Source organism: Seriola dumerili, unplaced genomic scaffold (genome assembly GCF_002260705.1).
Source record: "Seriola dumerili isolate Sdu_G_001 unplaced genomic scaffold, Sdu_1.0 BDQW01000147.1, whole genome shotgun sequence".
In the NCBI taxonomy this organism is placed as follows: Eukaryota; Metazoa; Chordata; class Actinopteri; order Carangiformes; family Carangidae; genus Seriola; species Seriola dumerili.
The window spans coordinates 2,004,861-2,025,417 of NW_019174402.1; the positions used below are offsets into that span (position 1 = coordinate 2,004,861).

At 42.6% G+C, this 20,557-nt stretch overlaps 1 protein-coding gene across 1 annotated transcript in view; it reads right to left on the reverse strand.

Annotated features, from left to right (window-relative positions):
- The window catches only part of LOC111225171 (G1/S-specific cyclin-D2-like), a 146,241-nt gene that overhangs the window by 41,654 nt on the left and 84,030 nt on the right, over positions 1–20,557 (reverse strand). Inside the window, exon 2 of the mRNA XM_022749866.1 lies at positions 19,239–19,284. The gene's annotated coding sequence lies outside the window, so the exon portion shown is untranslated. The remainder of the gene's footprint in view (positions 1–19,238; positions 19,285–20,557) is intronic.

The window sequence follows — 20,557 nt, forward strand, 5'->3', positions numbered from 1 at the left end:
CTCGTGCCAATCAAAGTATCGAAAAAAGCTTTAAAGCTCTACCTGAACTCTTGACAGGCGCTGCATGAAAAGACTAGTGAGGCACTTTGGCTATTAATTAACGTGAAGAAAGGGGAAAGAAGGGGCTTTAATGGGTGAAGTTAAGAAAAATGTGAACAAATGAGGGATATGGGAGGAAGGAAGAGAGGGCGCTAGAAGGACGGAGGGAATGATACAGGATGAGAGGGGGATGTGTGAAGGAAGAGGAGAGAGGTGTGTATTCCAAAAAGCCTATCAGTAGTAACGCCAAGCCCTCTTCGGATGCCCCTCAGACAAAACAGACAAAACACCTGATAAGGTTGATTGTGAGAGACATTCCTCAGCTGAATGTGTGTGTGCTGATGAGGGCACGTTGTGTGGTCAACAGTGCTCACACAACTGATACCAGAAATCCAAGTTTGCAGCAAAATGTCACACAGGTAGGTAATAACAAACCTCATATTACTTCTGTACGATTACTACAGATGGTATTACTATAACGGCTCACTTATCTATACATTATTAAAGGTGTTTAGATCACAATAGCAGTATTATCCTCATTTGTAGAACAAAATAAAATCGGGGTCTTGGCTTGTTTTCTATCATAACAGTAATTGGATGGGCCTTGTCCAGGACATGTTAGCTTGGCGCAGGTGGTGAGGGGAGGTTAGCCTCCATCAAAGGAAGAGAAATGTGACTTCTTGTAACAAGAAAAGTAACTCTGGGGAGAGAAAGTTATCTTATTTTTGTTATACATTCTTAGTTAGTTGGCTTTCTAACATTAGCAATAAGCTTCCTCCAGAATCCTCTGGGTTTTGTTACATGAACCCCACAGCTCTGAAGAGCTGAGTAATGCGTAATGAAAGTTAAGTTAAGTTGAAAGTAAAGTAATTTGCCAATACATCTGATTTAAGAGTTTCTGTATCTGCAAAACAAAGATTCCTGTCATATGCATAAAGGCTCAGGCTACGTTAAAGATCTACAAATGTCACAGAATCTGCTTGACTGTGACATATGCAATCCACCTGATTTTTTTTCAATTTTTTTTAATTTTTTTGTTGTTGTTGTTGAATAAACAGATATTGAATTGTCTATTTCTTAGAGGGTGTCCTCACAAATAAGTCAAAGTTCCCACTCCCCATAAGGGAGGTGCACCTATAATAAGATTTCGATGTACAGTATCTATTCACATGAAGTCGGTATCATGTAATACACATATTGAAGTGAAACACTGCACTTCTGTCATTGCAGATTTTAACAACACTAAACTCTTGTACAGCTGTAAATACTTCCAGTTACCTGATACTTGTTTCAGACAAAACAGTGATAATAATGCAAATGTTAACATATACAATCACCCAGAGGGTGCTGGAACCAGGAAGAAGTTTCCAGACCCCAGGTTCTTTTTCAGGTTGGTCCAGTTCCTCTGGTCACTTTGCAGTGGTTTAAAGCTCTGTAATAACACTTGGCTCTCAGTGAACTTCCTGACAGTTTGTTCCCTTGGGCTTTTTTCATGAAAGTTGGAACTGCCTGTATATCCCCAGTCAATGCGAATGCAGGGGTTAATAAATGTGTTATGTTACGTTAGTGTTTTGTGTTTCAGCGGCCCCTTGTGAGGACGTGGGGAACCTTACTGATCTCTGACTGTCCCTGATGCCACCTGTCCAGCATCTTATCTTATGCCTCATCTTGTTAGAGCCTTGCTTTGATTCCACATGCTTCCATGATTTCCTACAGCCCTTACTGGATCTATATTGCTCTTGGTCGACTGTAATGAAATGTAATATTGAAGATATAATACCATTGCCTTGAATGGCAGCTTACTGTGATTAGTATAACTTTCTAAATTTGAAGAAGGATGTGGGCAAAAAGTGAGTTAGACAGATGAACAGCTATTAAGGAAATCAGATGAAGAGATTAATTCTCCTCTTAGTATTTGTTTTCTTTCCTTACATCCAGCTCTCCTGGAAAGTGTGCATGCATATGTGTGTGTGCATGCATATGTGTGTGTGCATATGAAGACCATGAAGCCTCAAAGTCAATTGAAGATGCATACATGTTGTCTTCTGTCCAGTGCTTGCATAGAAACAGGCTGTAGCCTGCTTTGACCACAAGAGGTATTGAGCAGGTGTAGAAAATGAAAGAAAAATAAACTGCAAATTAGCAGGAAGGTGTTTGAAGTCTCAAAATGAAACAAAGTGGTTTAAGAAGTTTTGAATAAGAAATTCTCTCTCAGCCAGTTCAGACCAGCAAGCTTTGTTTGCATGAAGTATATCAAGTTCCTCTCTCTCATTCTCTCCCTGTAGCTTGAGTTATGAGGTGCCACAATCACTTGCTCCATGCGGACAGCTGCCCTGGCAAACTGCGACAAGTAAGACAGTGTATGCAGTGAGAGCAAGCAGCAACCTCCAGGGCTGAAAAATGAGGCCAACGCAGAAATGCCAGAAACTGCAATTCCTCAAATGGCCACTTGAGGCTGGCTCCAAAAGTGAGTCAATGTCCATAGACTGTTAAAAATGCCCAACTTTACAGCAGAAAGAGACATGTTTACAGTCTGATAAAAAAAAAAAGTCAGATAAAACAGTTTTGGTAGCTATAGCTAATTTCCTCCTTCATGACAACTGTACGGGGGGTGTTTTATACAACTCACCTGTCAATTTTATCAAGCCTTAAAATGATGCATAATTACCCTCACCATACCTGGCTTGTTAGCTTAGGTTGTTAACTAGCTTATTAGCCAGCAAATGAATAAGCATTGAGTTAGCCTTCGCGCAAGATGCCAGGACACTGAGCTGTGCTCATAATGCAAACAGCGTATGCTTGCCATAGTTATTAAACCAGCACGCACTGAGGTGTGGGCTCCACAGACGCCCCACCTCTTTGCTCATTTTCAGATTAGCCGGGAGTTAGGTGAAGTCAGGCACTGCCGAGCAGAGCAGCCCACTCTGATTTCACGAAGGATACATCCAACTTTACGTACAGTCTATGAGCGAGAGCCACAGCAGGACCTGCTGACAGGAGATGGGGATCACTGAACAGGATGGTGCAGTGTTAATAAAGCATAAGAAAACACACACACACACACAAACACACACACACGGGTTACTGGCACACAGCTAGTCTGGACATAAAAAAGGAACAAAAACCTTAACAAGCTGTTGTCTAGTTCTGTTCTCCTGTACATTTTGACCATGAAAGACAGATTAGAGGCCACTGTATAACTGTGCTTGTCAACAGCACATTGTACTTGGTTTTCAGAAAAATCCCATATGTTCAGTTGTCATTTCTGCAGTAGTTCTGATGGACCCCTGTACTGACTAGCTTAATGAGAAGCATCATGACAATACTGAGAGGAGTTTCACTGGATGTACATAAGCCGACTATTGAGTGTTTATTGTGTGTTTATGAACAGGGAAGCCGGACCAACATGTTGCACTGGAAACAACAGTCCCACATACAGTAAAGTGGCTTAAAAACAGTAACAGATGCACAATCTGTTGTTAAATTTGGCCGCAGATAATAGCTGTTTATTGTGTTTGAACATATATGAGCATGTACTTAAACACATATGCCAACTGCCACACACACACACACACACACACACAGAAATACACACACACACAGAAATACACACAGCATATTCTGTGCACCAATGTGTGCACCATCAATGCATTTTGTACATAAATACTGTACATAGATCTTGTCTTTAAAAATACTTTTGAAGGTTTTGAAGGAGGTGGAAGAGGTAGCCTAATGATTGGCTCCAGGATAGCACAGAAAAACAAACCAATCAGAAACAGGGAGCATTTGCATCATGGCCGCAGCTGTAGACTGTGATATTTCAAACATGCAAAGGTTTGTGGCTGCACAACTCGCTTGCATACACCGGTCCAAGAACCATGCAGTGGACTTAAAGCTATGATCTCAGCTGCAGGGTTGGGTGCAGAGTCAGTGCTCAGTGCTCAGCTCCGCGCTGTCACCTCACCATATTATTCACATAAAATATAAAGAACTGCTGAAATTCAAGCTGAAGGAAAACCTTGTATTATTTCACTTGAAACCAAGATAATTTTCTCATGTTTAAGATTCGTCCTTAGCTGCAGTCTGATTAGACTTTAAAAGGCTTTAAAAGGCTTTATTAACAACCTTTAATTTCTAATCATTTCAATTTGTGCAGCAGCGAAGTGTAAAATCCAGCTGAGTGGATACGCCATCATTGCTTTCAGTGTCAAGCCATCATCAATAAATTCTGCTGGTGATCATGTGTAGGCAGCATTACACACAAACACACTGGTAGCCGGTTTGACTTAAGAATTTAGCTAGTCTGACATACATTTTTGGAATGTGTGTTATTCGGTTAGTTTATCCGCTCTCTTTCTACTCTAACACATGTTGCAAGGCTGTATGCATGGGTTTTCTATACCTGTGGGGACACCAAGTGACGTATCTACTTTCTAACAGTAAACCTGCACACTAGAAAATGACGCAACCAGTGAGACAGACAGAGGAGAGATAGTAAGAGACAGAGAGAGCAAGAGAAAGTAAGAGGAGAAGAGGGGAAGGGGAGTCTCTGCACAAAGGAGAAGCCTGGATTAAGTCATGAGTGGCAAGCGACATAGGTTGGATTTTTAACGAGTGAGATCACATCCTTTTCCCTAAACAGAGGAGGAACTCATCCTTGCGTGGACAGGACGGCCGTGCTGAGCCCTGCCACTGTCTGTCTGTCTGTCTGTCTGTCTGTCTGTCTGTGTGTGTGTGCGCGCAACAAACGGGACATCCATTACTGAGCTGAGACAGTGGCATGCAGCCCTGGCCCCGCACACAGGAGGCTCCACACATGTCCGCAAGCTGCACACTGAGGGACACACAACCAGAGAGTGTGTGTGTGTGTGTGTGTGTGTGTGTGTGTTTGGGTGATCCTGTGTGGGAAGTACTTTGTGTCCATGAGTAGCATGTGTGTGGATATTTTGCGAGTGTGCTTCGGCATACAGTGAGTGTCAGCATGTACTGCAGAATGAGTATTTGTTAGTAAGCATGCAGATGTGTACAAACACACGCATAATGTCACATGAGGGTTGTGTAACTGTGTGGATGAGTTTGTTGGGGATTATTCACGTGCATCTTTACTTCTGCTTCTTTATGGTGAACACTTTGTGTTTGTTAGCACGTATACAGGAATCATATCTCATATAATCGCTGCTATGGTAAAGACTGAAAATTGTTAAACTACAAGAAGGGAGATTGTAAATTGGCATTCCGCTTAAATCTTTTGATGCGACCACTGTAAGGTCTGTTTGTGCATAAAGTCAGATAAAGACAGAATATTGCTGTTATTACCTGAAAGAACTACAATACCTCATCTGAAAAGTGTAGTTTTTTTTCATATTACTGTAAAGTTTGCATTAAACTGTCAAACTAAAATAACACGGATAAAAACTGTGGAATATCATTGTTTGTAGAAAATGTAGCCTCAAAAAGAAGGGGTCACTTGGAAATTTCAAACATATATGAAGACATTCGGCCTAATTACCGCACAGGAACAATGCTCTGTAACTCTTGTCTTTCTGTGTATGGCAACTACGTTAGTAAGTTAGGGAGAGATAGTGATTATGGTAAAGTACAGTGGTTAAGGTGTGCACTTCGTTAAGGTTACATAAATATTAAGTTGAATGTTAATTGCAGATCTGTCATTCAACACAAACTCTGCTGTAGTCTCCCGCATGAAAGTCAGACTTGTTCTAGGTCCAACTCTCCCTTCAATGTCCGTAACATCTTGTGTTTCACTCATGCTTTATGCATGTAAGCACAACCTGACGTGTTATTTTACACTTCAAGTGTATCTTCTTTGTTTTACTTGTGGAACTGCAGTGATTGTGTATTGGGCTCTAAGCACTGTTGAAGTGCTTATGTCCTACACTCAATACTGTGTCTGAACGCATCCCAGGTACACACTGATGGAAGACTGAAGCTGCTGCTCTGCCAAGATGCTGCTTTTACTACACTACATTCTGTTACTTTGTGTATTTACGCAATTATTCATGCTACATAATACATTACATTCCTTGGTCCACTCTTCCCCGTCCAGTATGTCCCTGAAGACACCTGTAACATCTGTATTTTCACTGTTACAAAATCAACTACGCATGTTAAATCCTCTCACACTGTCCTCCAGGAGATCTACTCAGCCATAACTAACATTGAACCAGGACCAATAAATGATGGTTGCAATCTCCAGAACTGTGTATAACACAGACACAACCACGACCTCCCTCATATTTGGACTCAATCATTCGTGGGCAAAACATTCCCAACCTGACTTTGTGTCACAGTAGGAGTGCTGAGAGAACGTCAGGGCTAAAAGGTTTATAGTCGGCAGCAGTTGTGATTCTACTTGGGAATTTAAAAAACCTACAGACATTTGAAAATATCAGTGTGTAACATACTGTTGCTGAAAGTCTTTCCAGGAAAAAAAGGAGCTCAGTGTTGTCAGGTCTCATTGTCTATAAATCTATAAAGTCTGTTGAGGGAATTTTATCACAAGATCAGCCCTTAAAGGATGCAGACTTATTTTTTAAGATTTACGTAGCTAATATGACCTCACGTTTGTTATTGAAAAAGACACAAATGCAAAGGCACTGGAACACGCCAGGAATGCAGGTCTAATCTTGATCCCTATCACACATGTTAGTTACCTATCCATTTCAAGACTATGAATCATGTTTATTGCGTAAAAGAAGGAACACACACACACACAGACACACACACACACACACACACACACACACACACACACACACACACACACACACACACACACACACGCGCGCGCAGCTGACATTTCTTTTTCTCTCCCAATTCTAATTTTGATGTAAAGAGATACAATATATGAAGCCACTCCATGTTTCTCTTCCTCCCACACTCTATCCCTCCCTGCTTCCTTCACCCCACTTCCCATTCCCGACCAGACATGACCCGACTGACTGTGTGTCGACTGCAGGGTGGGGTAGTAAAAGTCTGGGCCTGGTGAGCAGAGTGGAGATGGTGCACAGATGGAGATGTTCTCCTCTTACAGCCTCAATGCTGCAGAGAAGAAATTAGAAAGATAGAGGAAGGAAGAGAGAGGAATAGTTAAAGGAAGAGATGGGGGGGGGGGGGGGGTAAAAACATTTGCAGCTTGTAATGGGAATTTTCCTCCCTTGTGGAAATATTTCCTTCATGATAGCTGAGTTATTCATCCCTCCACCACTCTCTCTCTTTCTCTCTCTCTTTCTCTCTATCCAACCCCATTCTTCCCTCCCTCCGCCCCTTCATCACCCCTCTCCAGACTGGGCTTTCACTTTGGGGGGCCCTCAGCTTCCCTCTCGGCTGACCAGGGAGCTTTCAAGGTACCCTGATGGATGCTAATGCCGGACTCTTTCAGATCGTTTTACAGCCGGAGCCTTTGATCTGCCAGCAGGCCTCTCTCCACGGGCTGCCTGTCCTGAGAAAATGTAAATCCCCGCCTTACAGACACCTGTGAAAAAAATACAGCAGAAAGAGGGTCAGAAAAAGAAGTTACTCTAAAGAAAAAGGGAAAGAAAAGATATAGTATTGTGACATTTGGAAAAAGGGGACATAGTTTAAATTGTGGCAGAGCAAGAAAGAATGAGATGGAAATTGTGCGGAAATCAGAGCGATTGGCAAAAAAAGGGGACAGAACTGCAGAGAAAGGAGTGGAGAAACTGAGACATGGCAACCAACAAAGACAGAAAAGAGGAATGGGTACCACAAAACAGAGAGACAGAAGGGACATGGATGGAGGCAAAAGAAAGAAAGGCTACAACGGCAAGAAAGACGGAAAGTTCATCTAAAGACCCAGCATGGAAGACAGGAGGAGAATGGGTGGGAGAGAGAAAGCAAGATGGAAATAGTGGAGAAAAAATTGGTAAAAGCAGAGACAGATGGACAATTTGACTTGGGAAGAAAGAGAAAGAAAGACAGAAAGTGAGCCCAGACAGACATATGAGGCCTGCTGCGTAGCTCAAGGGCGGATGTGTCTGTATGGTTGAAAATTTAGGAAGGAAGAAGTGAAAAAGAAAGTATGGTGAAGGGGACTCCAGTCAGCAAAGACCGGTGACAGCAGTGAAAGACAGCAGTGCCTCCCTCACCAGCGGCAGCAGGCAGTGCTGTGAATAGTGGGGCTGCTGCTAGACAGCTGGGTGCAGCTGATGGGAGGACAGACTCTGTGGAAGAGCGCTTGTCTTCCTGCAGCCAGCTGCTGTGTCCAGAGGCCCGCAGTGACAGCACAAGGCTCAGAATTGATTGCCAGAGCTGGCAGTTCAATGGGGTGGATGGAGTGCAGTGAGGTTGACTTCTCTGAAGTACTGTGCACTGTACAGCAGCAGCAGAGCACAGCTGGCACTTACTGTATCCTCTTCCGAGAAAAAAAAACAGAGGAGGGGAGAGAAGAGAGATTACTATTATTGTGATCCTCCCTCTCTCCCCCTACTTTCTTTCATTTTGTCCTTCTTTCCTCTCTTTCTTCTGCTCCTTCAGCCACTTGCTAGTATTTCTCTCTCCCCCCACTCCCGACAACGGTGGAGGAAATGGCTGTCTTGCAGAGGAGATAAACTGCATTGAGAACTGCTCTGAAACTACAAAGCGTCTTTAAGTCTTGCTGTATGAATAGCTTGCAGGTACAGAGCTGTACACTAAGACATGAGGTTGCTTTGTATAGACGGGGCTCTTCCTGTGTGAGGCGCGGGCCCTGCGCCTGCTAACCCTACACTCTGTATTTGAGACTGAAATATAAAAGAACTCTTGTGAGGCAAATCTGGCTTGAGACTTAATTCACTTTATTGATTTTATTGCTTTATTAGATTCAGAAGGAGAAGGGAGAGAGGAAAAATTATGTACAGTATGTTTCTGAAAATAAAAAATTCTGTGGGGCCCATCAAAGCCTCCTGCAGACCGACACTCAGATATACCACCTCTGATACGATCGTAGCTCTTCCTCTTCTCTGATCCACGCTTATATGTTTCCCTTTTGTTTCCTCATACTTCTTCATACTCTCACCCACACACACCGCAGCTCTCCATCTCCCTCCACCTTCCTGTTTTACTATCAAAACAGGAATGATGTCATTCTCATTGTAGCTCCGGATGGGAACAAAACCGAGCCCAAAGTCCACAGTAGCAGCGAGCATCCTCCTGTCTGCATGTCTGTTCCTTGTCAGTCTATCTTTCTGTCTGTCTGATCAGGGCACATCCGGCCATCCTGACTCCCCTGCAACTCCCCCAGGCCTCTGTGTCAGAAGGAAGGAAGGAAGGAAGGAAGGCCCTGCGGTCACACAGGAGGGAGGGTTTGGAGAAAGGGAGGGAGGAAGTGTGAAAGGGTGTCTTAGCTGGAGCTGATCCACTCCATTGGAGCCTCTCACTATAGAAGGGCTGTTTGGACAGGGACAAGGCCAAGCACAAGTGTGTGTGTTTGTGTGTATGTGTGCATCTATGGCTACGCACCAAGAGCATCACAGAGAGGGAAAGAGAATTGCCTTGTGTTGGATTTATTGATGGCTCCACTGAAAATATTTAGCATATAATCCTAGCTGGCCCATAAGGTATCTGGGGACATTAGATGTGTGTGTGTGTGTGTGTGTGTGTATGTGTGTAGAGTGTGTGACTCAGTGCTTCTGTGAGTTCACTGTTCATCAGAGAGTGACAGCTTACCTCAGTGGAAATTCAACTGAGTCACCATGTTCAGTGACTGTGCTGAACATGGAGGGTTTAGCACCTCTTTCTTCACAACAGACATATAAACGCACATATGTACACACACACACACACACAGACTCACACACAAACACTTCAACCTAGACAGCTTTCATCCATTTTTGTGTGAGAAAACGTGTGAACTGCACTCATTTGAGAAAACTGAGCTTTTCTCAGAAGCTCATCTATGATGTGCAATGTGAGAACGGCCCCAAGCATCACCTTGCAGATTCTGCTTAGTGGTCTCATTTTCAAAGCTGCATTTGACAAGACAAGTGCTGACGTCGTCTTTGCAATGTACAACATTTCTGCAAAAGGAAAATCAAAGTGTTTATAGAGGTGGAGGAAGACAGTGAACGCTAAGAGAAGTGCTAGCTATTGCCAGCAACTGATCTCTTTTTCTTTTGGCTTTGTCGCTGGAGAGCCGGGAGGAATTAAGTGCATTGGAGACTGAGTTGGAAAAAGACATTTCCTGGTGTGAGCAGAGGGGCGGCTGGGAGGAAGACTGCCAGCCACAGAGGCAAGGAGACGTAGCCACTGTCCACCACTTAGCTTCCCCACTGCTGCAGGTGCTGCGTCTGCTAAAACAGACTGGTGTTACTGGTTTGATGTCTGGAAGTGAAGCGAAGGTATGAGCTGGATGCGGCCCAGTAATCGAGGAATGGCTGGCAGCCACGCTTGAAGAAAGAGCCTTTGGGCAAAATACTCAACTGCTCTGTGGCTCAGCCTGTCATTTGACCTTGCTAGGGAAGTTTGTTGTCGGTAGTACATTATATAAAAACCTATTATGTAACCTACAATGTAAACAAAAATTTTTGCGTAATCTTCCTTTCAAAGGTGTCACTGAGAGGGAAAATCCAGCTGGCAGAAGCCTGGCGTCTGCAGCTGATTACTTAGCCCTGCATAATTACAGCACCAAAAAAAACAATATAATATACTCAACTGTTTTCAAGCTACAATGAAAATTTATGACACCTTGAGTGCGTGTGCAGTGCATCAGAGTGAAAGAGAAAAACAGAGTCAGCGAGGCAGCATTCTTTCCCTATGTTTAAAAAAGCTGCCCCAGTATTGTCTGCCAGTTACAGTTAAAAGTTAAGCCATAAATCAACACATCACTTCCTGTATTGGGTCATTGTTGTTTTATTTGATTTATAATTTTCTCTCAGTTTTTTTTTCTGTGTATTCAGCTGATAAGACTTACAGTCGGGGCTTGAAAAGGCACACCCTTGCCTGCTCTTGTTCAGCTACTAAAAATAAGCGGTGAAGTAATGTGAAAAACACTGCTCTATTTACATTCTGGTAAGTTACAGCCTCTACACTGCCTGCCTGCAGTGTTGAATCTGGGCTAAATGACTGAGGGGAAATTTCACTGCTTTTTTTTCTGGCCAAGGGACAGGGAGGAATGGTGAGAAAGAGGAGATAGAGAGAAAAAGGAAGAACTGAAGAAGAGAAAGAGAAGACACAAAGAAGATGAAAGTTTTCCTCTTGAGAGAATATTACATTTAAAAGACGAAAGTAAAAACAAACCAAATGCTGAACTTAAAAGGGTAAAAAAAAAAAAGAAGAAGTGAGAAGATATGTAAGAGATGCCAGACAGACAGATGTCACCGCCATCAGACTTGTGAGTGTGTTTGTGAGCGTACGCACTGCGACATCTCATTCCTTTCTAATAGCCAAAGGGAGGTGGGGGACAGAGATAACAGTGCAGGGCGGATAGCGGATACAAATCTCTCTGGCTGAATTTATGAATGATTGGGATCAGAGGGGCACGTGGACGGATGTGTGCGCCCTGCTCAGACCATACCCGACATCACACATCCCCTCTGACGACACTGCTGTCCTCAAACAGAGAGAGAGAGACGGTGTGGAGAGAAGATACCAAATGCCAAGAGATTCCACAATCACAAAGCACACATTCACTGTACTCAGCTGTCATGTTTTTATTATGTATAGTTGCTCAATTTTTCTTAGATGTAGATATCGGGTAATTTTTTTTCTCTGTACAGACATCACAAGTACACAGCATGGCTTATGGCCTATGTTTACTGCCTACAGCTCTACTGAAAAACAATGCAACAGGGTGTCATGGTGTGGGTGTGTAACCACAGCTACAGATGGAAGATGCAAACATGTTAAATGCCAATAAACTATGTGGTGGTCTTTATTCCACTTCACTACAGTTCTGCCCTCAGAAATGATCATGATGTAACTCTTCTCTGTCTCAATACCTGCAAGGTACAAACAAAGAAAAAGCTACAAGGCGCACGCTACAGGGCATCCCACCTGAATTCAATTCAAAGCACACACTATGGTGTGTGATATATTTTAAAGAGAGCCTCCTTGACAGTGAGATGAGACAGAGCACGTTTAGATTCGTTGTCTGCGTCTGTTGTTTTGGAGTGATGCACAATGGATTATATGACACTTTCTTTATGTTCAGACCACATTTCCTGTCATGTCCTCCTCAGAGAATGACCTTGATTACTGTCCACTGCACAGCCCGGAGTCTTTTTGCAGCAGAAAACACGGTAAGTTTGGATTCACACTGGGATATAAAAACCAGGAATCTGCTTGCAGCAACTTGTTTCTAGGTATTTTACAGTGAAACTCTGTCAAAAGCGTGATTTTTGTAGCTTTTTTTTCCTTCACTACAAAAGGTTTTAATGTGAATCGTCAAAGAAAGACAATGTGTGACCACAGAGTAGCAAAACAGGAGACCATTTCCATTTAGCATGAATATCTCCAACAATCTCCTTTGAAGCTGGAAACAATTTCGAGGGTCTTGGGTGAGTAAAATAATCATGTAACACAGCCTTGATTAAGCCACTTAGGGAGCGATGGAGGCAAAGTGGTTAGACACGGATAACTGGTTTGAGTTCTGTGCACATGAAGTGGCCAATCTTTATTTCATTCCACTGCTTCCACTTCATACATCACGTCTCTGATATTTCAAATCAATTCAATGTGATAGCAAGCATGGTCGCTGCTAGCGAAGCAAAGTAACGCCCAACCAGCTGATGATGAAACAGAGCACGGACTCAATCACGTATTCCGCCGCCGCTCACCCTTCCCTCACCTCCCAAACCACTGATGAGGAAAAAGAAGTAAAAGGAGCTTGTTTGCATCTTATCTGCAGGAAATAGCATTAGCCAAAATTGTACTCTCGGGTTGGGGCTTGAAAGGGATGGCATGGCTGCGGCCATCATTAGCCCTGTCCCCCGACGTGCGGCCTGCCTCTGATCCAGAGCCAGGGCTGGGCAGGAAGGCAGAAGGTGGGCAAGGAGAGGGTCGGCAGCCCTGGGTGGGCTCCACAACTTGGGCCCCGCTAATGGGCCGGCAACCATCAGCCTGGTATGTCGGTATGCGGGCCGCCACTGCTCGTGCCGATGTCAGGGGATTTTAAATCGGCTGGAGCAGATGATTGTGAAACAAGAGTGGCCAGCCTGCCCACCTCGCCACACTCACTGCCACAATCACTGACCATCCACTTCTCATCTTCCCATCTCTGACTGAAGTGAAGCCAACAGAGCATAAACTGCAGTGAGTTAGTTCTGCTTGGACTGGTCTAATCTTGGTGCTTTTTGTGCCCATGTTTCCATGTTTCCTCCTTCTCAGAGGGAGCAAAACAGTCTTTCTCAGCTCACTCACATCCCACAATGCCCTGCACTGCTACCAATGAGAACGCAGCCTTTTCCCAGCAGTTTCCACAATGACAGCTATTTTTCCCATGCTCTCCTTTCAGAGAACCTATTTGGGGCATTGAGGCTATCAAACCAGCTGAGAATGAAAAAAAAATAACTCTTTGAGAAGTAAAGAAACAAAATATTCAATTCAATGGACATGACTCAAGTTTAACAACACAATTGTTTCTAATTCCACGTCTTTGTATCAGTCTTTAAAAAACGATGTTTTTTTAACAGCTTTCTCCCAGCACAACTCTCTCTTTTTGTGGGACTATATACCAAAGTGTTACATGATGTTTCCTGTGCTTTCAGAAACAATGAGCTAATCGAAAAGCTGAGCGCCTTGTATTTACAGCTCCTTTTGTGACCAGCGTGTTGGGGTGAATGGCTCGTCAGGCCCTGAGGCAAACATACAGCTTGCCATTCAGGATAACGGCTGTGTCAATGAGAGAGACATATCACTTTTGCTCCCAGTATTTTACGACACAAGGCTCCACTCGTTCCACTGCTCTGGGGCAGCGGGCGGCATCACAGCCCCAACAGAGAGCTGAAGAGAAAACTGTTAAAGACGCAGTGTCAAGTGTCTACTGATGGGACACTCAAGTGTCCCCTATTGTACTGTAAAAACGTTGTGATGTACAGTGAAGCACAGGCAGCTGAACAAAAACAGGAAGGCAATGAAATGTATATTCTATAAGAGCTCTTTGATACTATAACAAGAGGTTCTCACAACGAGACGAAAGGCTGTGACACCACAAGGCAGCGTACTGGCCAGCTTATCAGAAGACTACTATTAATACCAGTGAGACTTTGTCCCCCTGTCCCCTGAGGGAAAAAGATGGAGGAAGTCATTGATTCTTCCCACCATAATCTCTGGGAAGGACAGACCTTGCCTTTTCCCTTTTGGGTGACGAGGGTTATTATTCTAAAATTTTTGAAAGGGCCCACACAAGGGCTATTTCTGTGTCTTCGTGATGTCGAAGCTTTAGAGTCTTAGAGTCTGATCCACTGTAGCACCAACAAACAGTCGTCGTTACAACCTCCGTTTTCCAGGATTGTGGTTTCATCTCCGGAGATCATTTAATTCATTTGTAACCTCTGTCGATGTCTGTAAACACATTTACTTAATTCTGTCCTTTCAAGAAAAATAACAGCGTTAGTTGTTTCTGCGAAAGCCAATGACCTATGAGTGCGTGACAAGGACCTCTAGTGGCCGTGTGAGTTATGAAAGTTGTGTCTCAGAAGCAAAGGCGGACGAAGTGCGCTGTTGTTGTAACGCTATAGAATCGCAAAACTTCTCGGGGAGAAGAGTGGATGGATGTGACACAGAAGACTACGGTTCTCAGTCCATTGCCTTGACCAGTCAACGTTGGTTTCTTTTAATCGTGACCATGATCTTAATCTGCAAATAATCCACTCATTTCTGTGTGTAATCAAACCATAAACATACATAGTGGCAGATGAGAATATATTCATTTGTTATTTTTAATTTAAAATATATGTTCATAATAATAAGAAATAATACAATTATTATTATTTTTTTTCGTTTTGTCCATGAGGCAGTGAGGAACTATGTCATCCTGTTGGGGGTTAAAGTTGTGAAATGGTCACAGCTTGTTTCTTAGGTTAAGACACAAGAACTACTTGGTTTAGGAAAACATCGTGGTGTGAGTTAAAATAAGTACTTCCTTAATATTAGAGGACGTTTGTTGTCACAGCTACAATGATTAACACGTGGTTAACATCGTCAAATGTTCACTGATAAAAGAAACAACACTTTCCAAACAAACAGCCGCCTCCTTTGTGAAAGTGCTGTGTTTTGTCGACCCATGCTTCCACCCAAACCTCCTGCTAATGCGGACTTTCACACTACACACACTACATCACCTGACTTCTTTCGTCATAGTTACTACGGCCTCTAGAGGCTGCAAAACAATAAAATGTGACGTAAGTATGGGTCATAATAAGCAGTCTTGTACAAAATAGTCAAAGCAACATATATCGGTGACCTACAGGATAACAATGCTGCTCAGGAAAAAAAAACGAATCGCACATCACATGACTCACATTCTAACCCTGAATATGTTTTTTTTTATATCATATGTATCTCTTATACATCTGGATGCTGCACTTTGTATTTCCTTTACCATAGTAACTACAGACTCATTAAAACAAATTCTGTTTTTGAAAAATTTCTTCTTCTTGTATTTGCCCGTAACTGGGCAACAAGTGTAGCTGTCGACTTTCTTTATTGCAGTTTTTGTTATATGTGTAACCCTGTTCATACACCTCTTTGAGGAGTCATTGTGGAATGAAGAAAAATGGCTAAAAAGTCTCTGTATTAGAAAATCTGAATATTTTCAATGCCATGAGTTAGATATGCTGCAATTTGTGCTAAAGATTCAAGTATGCAAAGAAAAACACAGGCAGATGTTTTGATGAAAACATGTTAATATTATAGTTTTGCACGTTGAGTAAGTTGAGTAATCGGGTAAACCTCATCCATAACAGCTGTAAGGACTTAAATGTATTAATTTAAATTATTTAAATGTGATAATTTTGTTTTACTACACAATAACATCACATTTTGTACATTGTACTATTTGAGAAAATGTTAAAATTATAGGACAAAGTCCTGCCTGTGAAATGCTTGCTTGTCAGAGCAGAGGAGGAGACAGAGAAACAGAAGAAGAACTGACTGATATGAGGACAGACAGAAAATGGGACCGATCGATTTGGATGCCAGAGCAGCTGTTAGAGCAGGTCCTGATGGCAGAGACGGTGGTGGAGGACAAACTGCACAGTGGTTGTGACAGGATGAGGATGAGTGGAAGACAGGCAGCATCTGTGTATGTGTGTGTGTGTGTGTGTGTGTGTGTGTGTGTGTGTGTGTGTGTGTGTGTAAGTATCAATGCATGTGTGCCTTGTGTAGAAACACTCTTCCTCTGGCAGGAGCAACCACTAGGTCTGCTTCTTTGTGTGTGTGTGTGTGTGTGTGTGTGTGTGTGTGTATGTGTGTGTGTGTGTAGATCTGGAGCAGTTAGAACAGCAGTAAAGCAGATGTTTCCTCTGTTTGGCCCTAGAACATGAACATGAAGAAAAACAAGGGCCTAACCCAGAAGACAGGATCTCGCTGATCATGCGTACAGTAACTGAGGCAAAACTGGAACCAATAAAGGAAGGAAGCTCACACTGAAGTAATCATCACAAAGTTTAATACCTTTTAGATAGATATAGAATATCTTAGTGACCTGAGACCTGATAATTAATGAAACTGCACTTGTCAAAGATGCACTGACTAAAGTGCATTCTGAGTGATTATGAATAGAGGGAGCAAAGTAATGCATGCACAGAACTCATTTGTTCTAACACTTTTTGCACCAACCAATAAAAATGAGTCAGCACAGTGTTTGTGAATGAATATGTGTGAATGTGTGTGAGAATGATTGAATGACTGGAAATCAGTGCAAAGAGGTCCACTGAGCTCCACCTCTGTCCTAATAGTCCCATGTTTGGTCAGCTGTGAGGAGCAGGGCAGCTGCACAGCGCTAATCCCAACAGGCAAACGTTGTGAACACAAGTGTTGTACTGCTGCTGCTGCTGCTGCTGAACAGCCAACCACATGTCAAAAGTGTCGAGTCACCCTGAGAGCAGCCACTTGACCTGGGAATGCTCTATCACACTGGACTACACTGTATGATTTTTTTTTTCATGCGGGCTGTGGCCAATTAGCATCGATAGAGTGTGCGGTGAGGTACAGTATGAGAGGAGTGATGACAATATGTTTTCCAATTTACAGGCAAGATTATGAAAGACGCACTGATCATCCACTATCACTTATCAAGCCCTCTGTGGAGACACTCAGAAGGTGTATAAGCTCCTTTTGTGTCTTACGAAACACAGACAACTTTGGATGTCAACATCTGTAGAGCAATGCTAGCGCAACTCAACAGGCAATAACACCAACCTATTCAAAAGGTATGAACATCAGTTCACTATGGTGTTAATAACATTGGCCCATGTGACCTCTGTTCAATCCAGTCAAATGGTCTGAATATAAAATTCCTAAAAATACTGAGGTCATGTTACGTTTGAGGAACAAACGTAGAGGTCATTAATGCGTCATTAACAGTCTCTTTCTCTCTCTGACTCTAGTTTTCTCTCCTGATTGATGTGCTTTGTCTTCTTCATACATGCAGTTGTGTTGTGACGTCAGCGTATTTTGGACGCTGTATTTCTATCACTGTCTCTGCCCCTCTAACCGCGTGCGACTCTCTCTGACTATCACTGTCGGTGCAGCGCCGAACAGCAGCACTCGTGACTTGTGACAGCATCTCCACCTCCTGATAGCTAAGAGCTGATAAAGGTTTGTTAATTCACTAATCTGCTGATTAGTGCTTATTGCTTCTGTGATTGCAAAATGTCAATTGAAATAACATTAGACTTTGTCATGTTTACTGTATTTAAAAAGGAGATTATCTTAATGGATTTGTTTAATTTTCATTGATTCATGCATTTTATTTTAATGTGATAATACATCTTACAGATGTCAAATATGGCTCACCAGCATACATCAGTGTCTTCTCTAATCTTCAGAGAGTCAAAACCAGAAGCAGTGCAACAGGAGTGACGTGTCACCAAATCAGGGTCTACTCATGTTCTGGCCAATATAGTATATACTCTACATTCACATGAACCTCACCTCTGTTACAATGCACCATATGAGAACAATCTACACCACCATTTTCAGTGCAAAGGAACTTTTGATTAGCAGTTTAAAAAGTGAATCAGTCATTGTGTGCAAAATGATAGACATAGAGAAACCACCTAAAGCTAACAGTTACAGGAATCCATGCTCGCGAGGTTTCGATGGCAGAGACGCAGTAGTGGTATCATATCATTGTGATACTGAAATTGACAGTAACATGGTCAATAATAGATTCTCTGCTGACCTTTACATCACTGAAAGCTACTTCTATTTCCCATTATCAGGGATTTGTACACCTGCAGCGAGTGTGACAACAGATGAAGCACAACAGCCTTTAACCGGGTAAACCTGACCAATATGACATGACTCAGACATAAATGTGAAACAAATGTCAACATCAGCACAACAGCAGACAGTATAATCCAAGCTACAGTGAGTTTCATTTCTAAAGTAAGATCACTTAGAGTGTAATGAGCAAAAATTTCCACTACTCCCTCATAAAGTTTTTTTTTTTTTTCATAAAACAACCATGACAGAAGAAGACTATAAGCAGGCAGAAGAAGCTTTTCAGGCTCCTGCATGAGACAGACAAGCCAGCGAGACTGGTTTCAATCAAAACAAAACTACAAGCCCAGCAGTGCTATGATCTATTGTTAACAGAGATGGTGGCATCTGGGGATAGCAGGGGTATTCACTGAGACGATCTATAGTGTCAGCGGAGGACTGCCTTCATCTGGAGGCATTTCCAAAACATCTAATTGATTTTTCCTCTGTAACGTATCATCTAAATTTTCTGTTACAGTCCTGTTTTGTGTTTCAGGATATGTTTTCTTAATACACACATACACACACGCGTGCAAACACACACACACACACACAGCCAAGAGCCATTTGACATATCTTGTATCGATTCATACACAGCCTGCGACTCATTCAGAATATGATTATTCAGGCTCGTTTGGCTTGAGATCCGGCAAGTTGAAACATTAGGAGAAGGCACACAGATGAGTACTTGCTCATGTGAATCAGCGGCTCACGTGAGTGCAGGGGAATAATAAAAAAAAAGGGGTGATTCATCTTACCTGAGATCACCTCCTGCGAGCATCACTCACTGATGGGATCCCATTCCTAGAAGACACAATATAGAGTGAAGTTTGAGGTCAGTCAGAGTGAGGAGGATGAATGACTTGAGGTAGTGATATTAGTTCTTTGACCAGTAACTCATCATTTTGATACTAGTGATAACAAACTGGAAACACCCCTTCGAGTGACAATCAGATAAAATAAGCTCTGACACATTGTGAATATTCTAAAAATAAAACGATGTGTCATCATTTCCAGTGTCCTGTCAAATAGTGTATATTTACAGTTAAAGTGAATGTGACATTTCCAGCACTGAGCTGCACAAAAAAGTTTATTTTTTTTTTAAATTCCTCAAGGGAAATAACAAAGTGTGCCTCATCACATGAAGCTAAATCTCATAATATTGGTTACATGTAACATGAGAACCGAAGTGTTAATAGGTTACACTGCTATTTTTTCCTCTCCACTCATACACACTTGAGGTCTTATCACTCATCGCAGTGACTTGGACGAGAAGAGCGGATTATTCCACAAAGGAGCCAACTGACTTTATGCTAAGTCTCCTTCCTACCAGGTGTAATCTCCTGCTTTCCCCATAGAGATCATCTTGTGCGAGCAATGCAGCGAAGCCTAAGGGCCTTTCACCACAGCGGGTCAGAGAGCTAGCTTCACTTCCGAAAGGTAATGCCCCACCCCTCCCTCCTGCGTTCCTGCAGTCCTTCATTTACCAGTAAGACAAGGTTGAATTCACCTAGAGGGATCGCGAGCAGTGAGGGAGGAGTGAAGGAATGATGGAGCAGGGGAGGCGGAGAAGCTGTGGCATGAAAGCCAGTGAAATGTGAAGTTGTCAAAACACATATTTCCTTTTTTCAAACAAAGTGAATACAGTGGGAATACAAAGCAGGTGAAAGCAGAGAGGTTTGAATTAGATCCCTCAATCTTTAGAAGTCAGGAAATGGGATCAGATAAATGATGAGCAAGACATCCAGGACTTAAGATCCTGCATTGTCTGAGATGGCTTTTTAAATGTCTTTGAAACCTAAGCTCCTGGTAGAGCACATCAGTTACCCACTTCCAGATAAACAAATGTAACAACTAAACCAGGAAACTTTGCTCAGTAGAACCCGACTTCACTATGTACTTTGTGCTGTAACTCTATCCAAACCAGTCTGATATCATCTGATAATATCTATTACAGTTGATGAATGACAAATCACGTAGCTCTTGCAGAGAAACTGCAACTTCCCCTTTCTCTTAGAAACTCTGTCACCGTCTTTGCGTATTTCTGTCACACTCTCTTTCCCTTTAGGTCCATGCA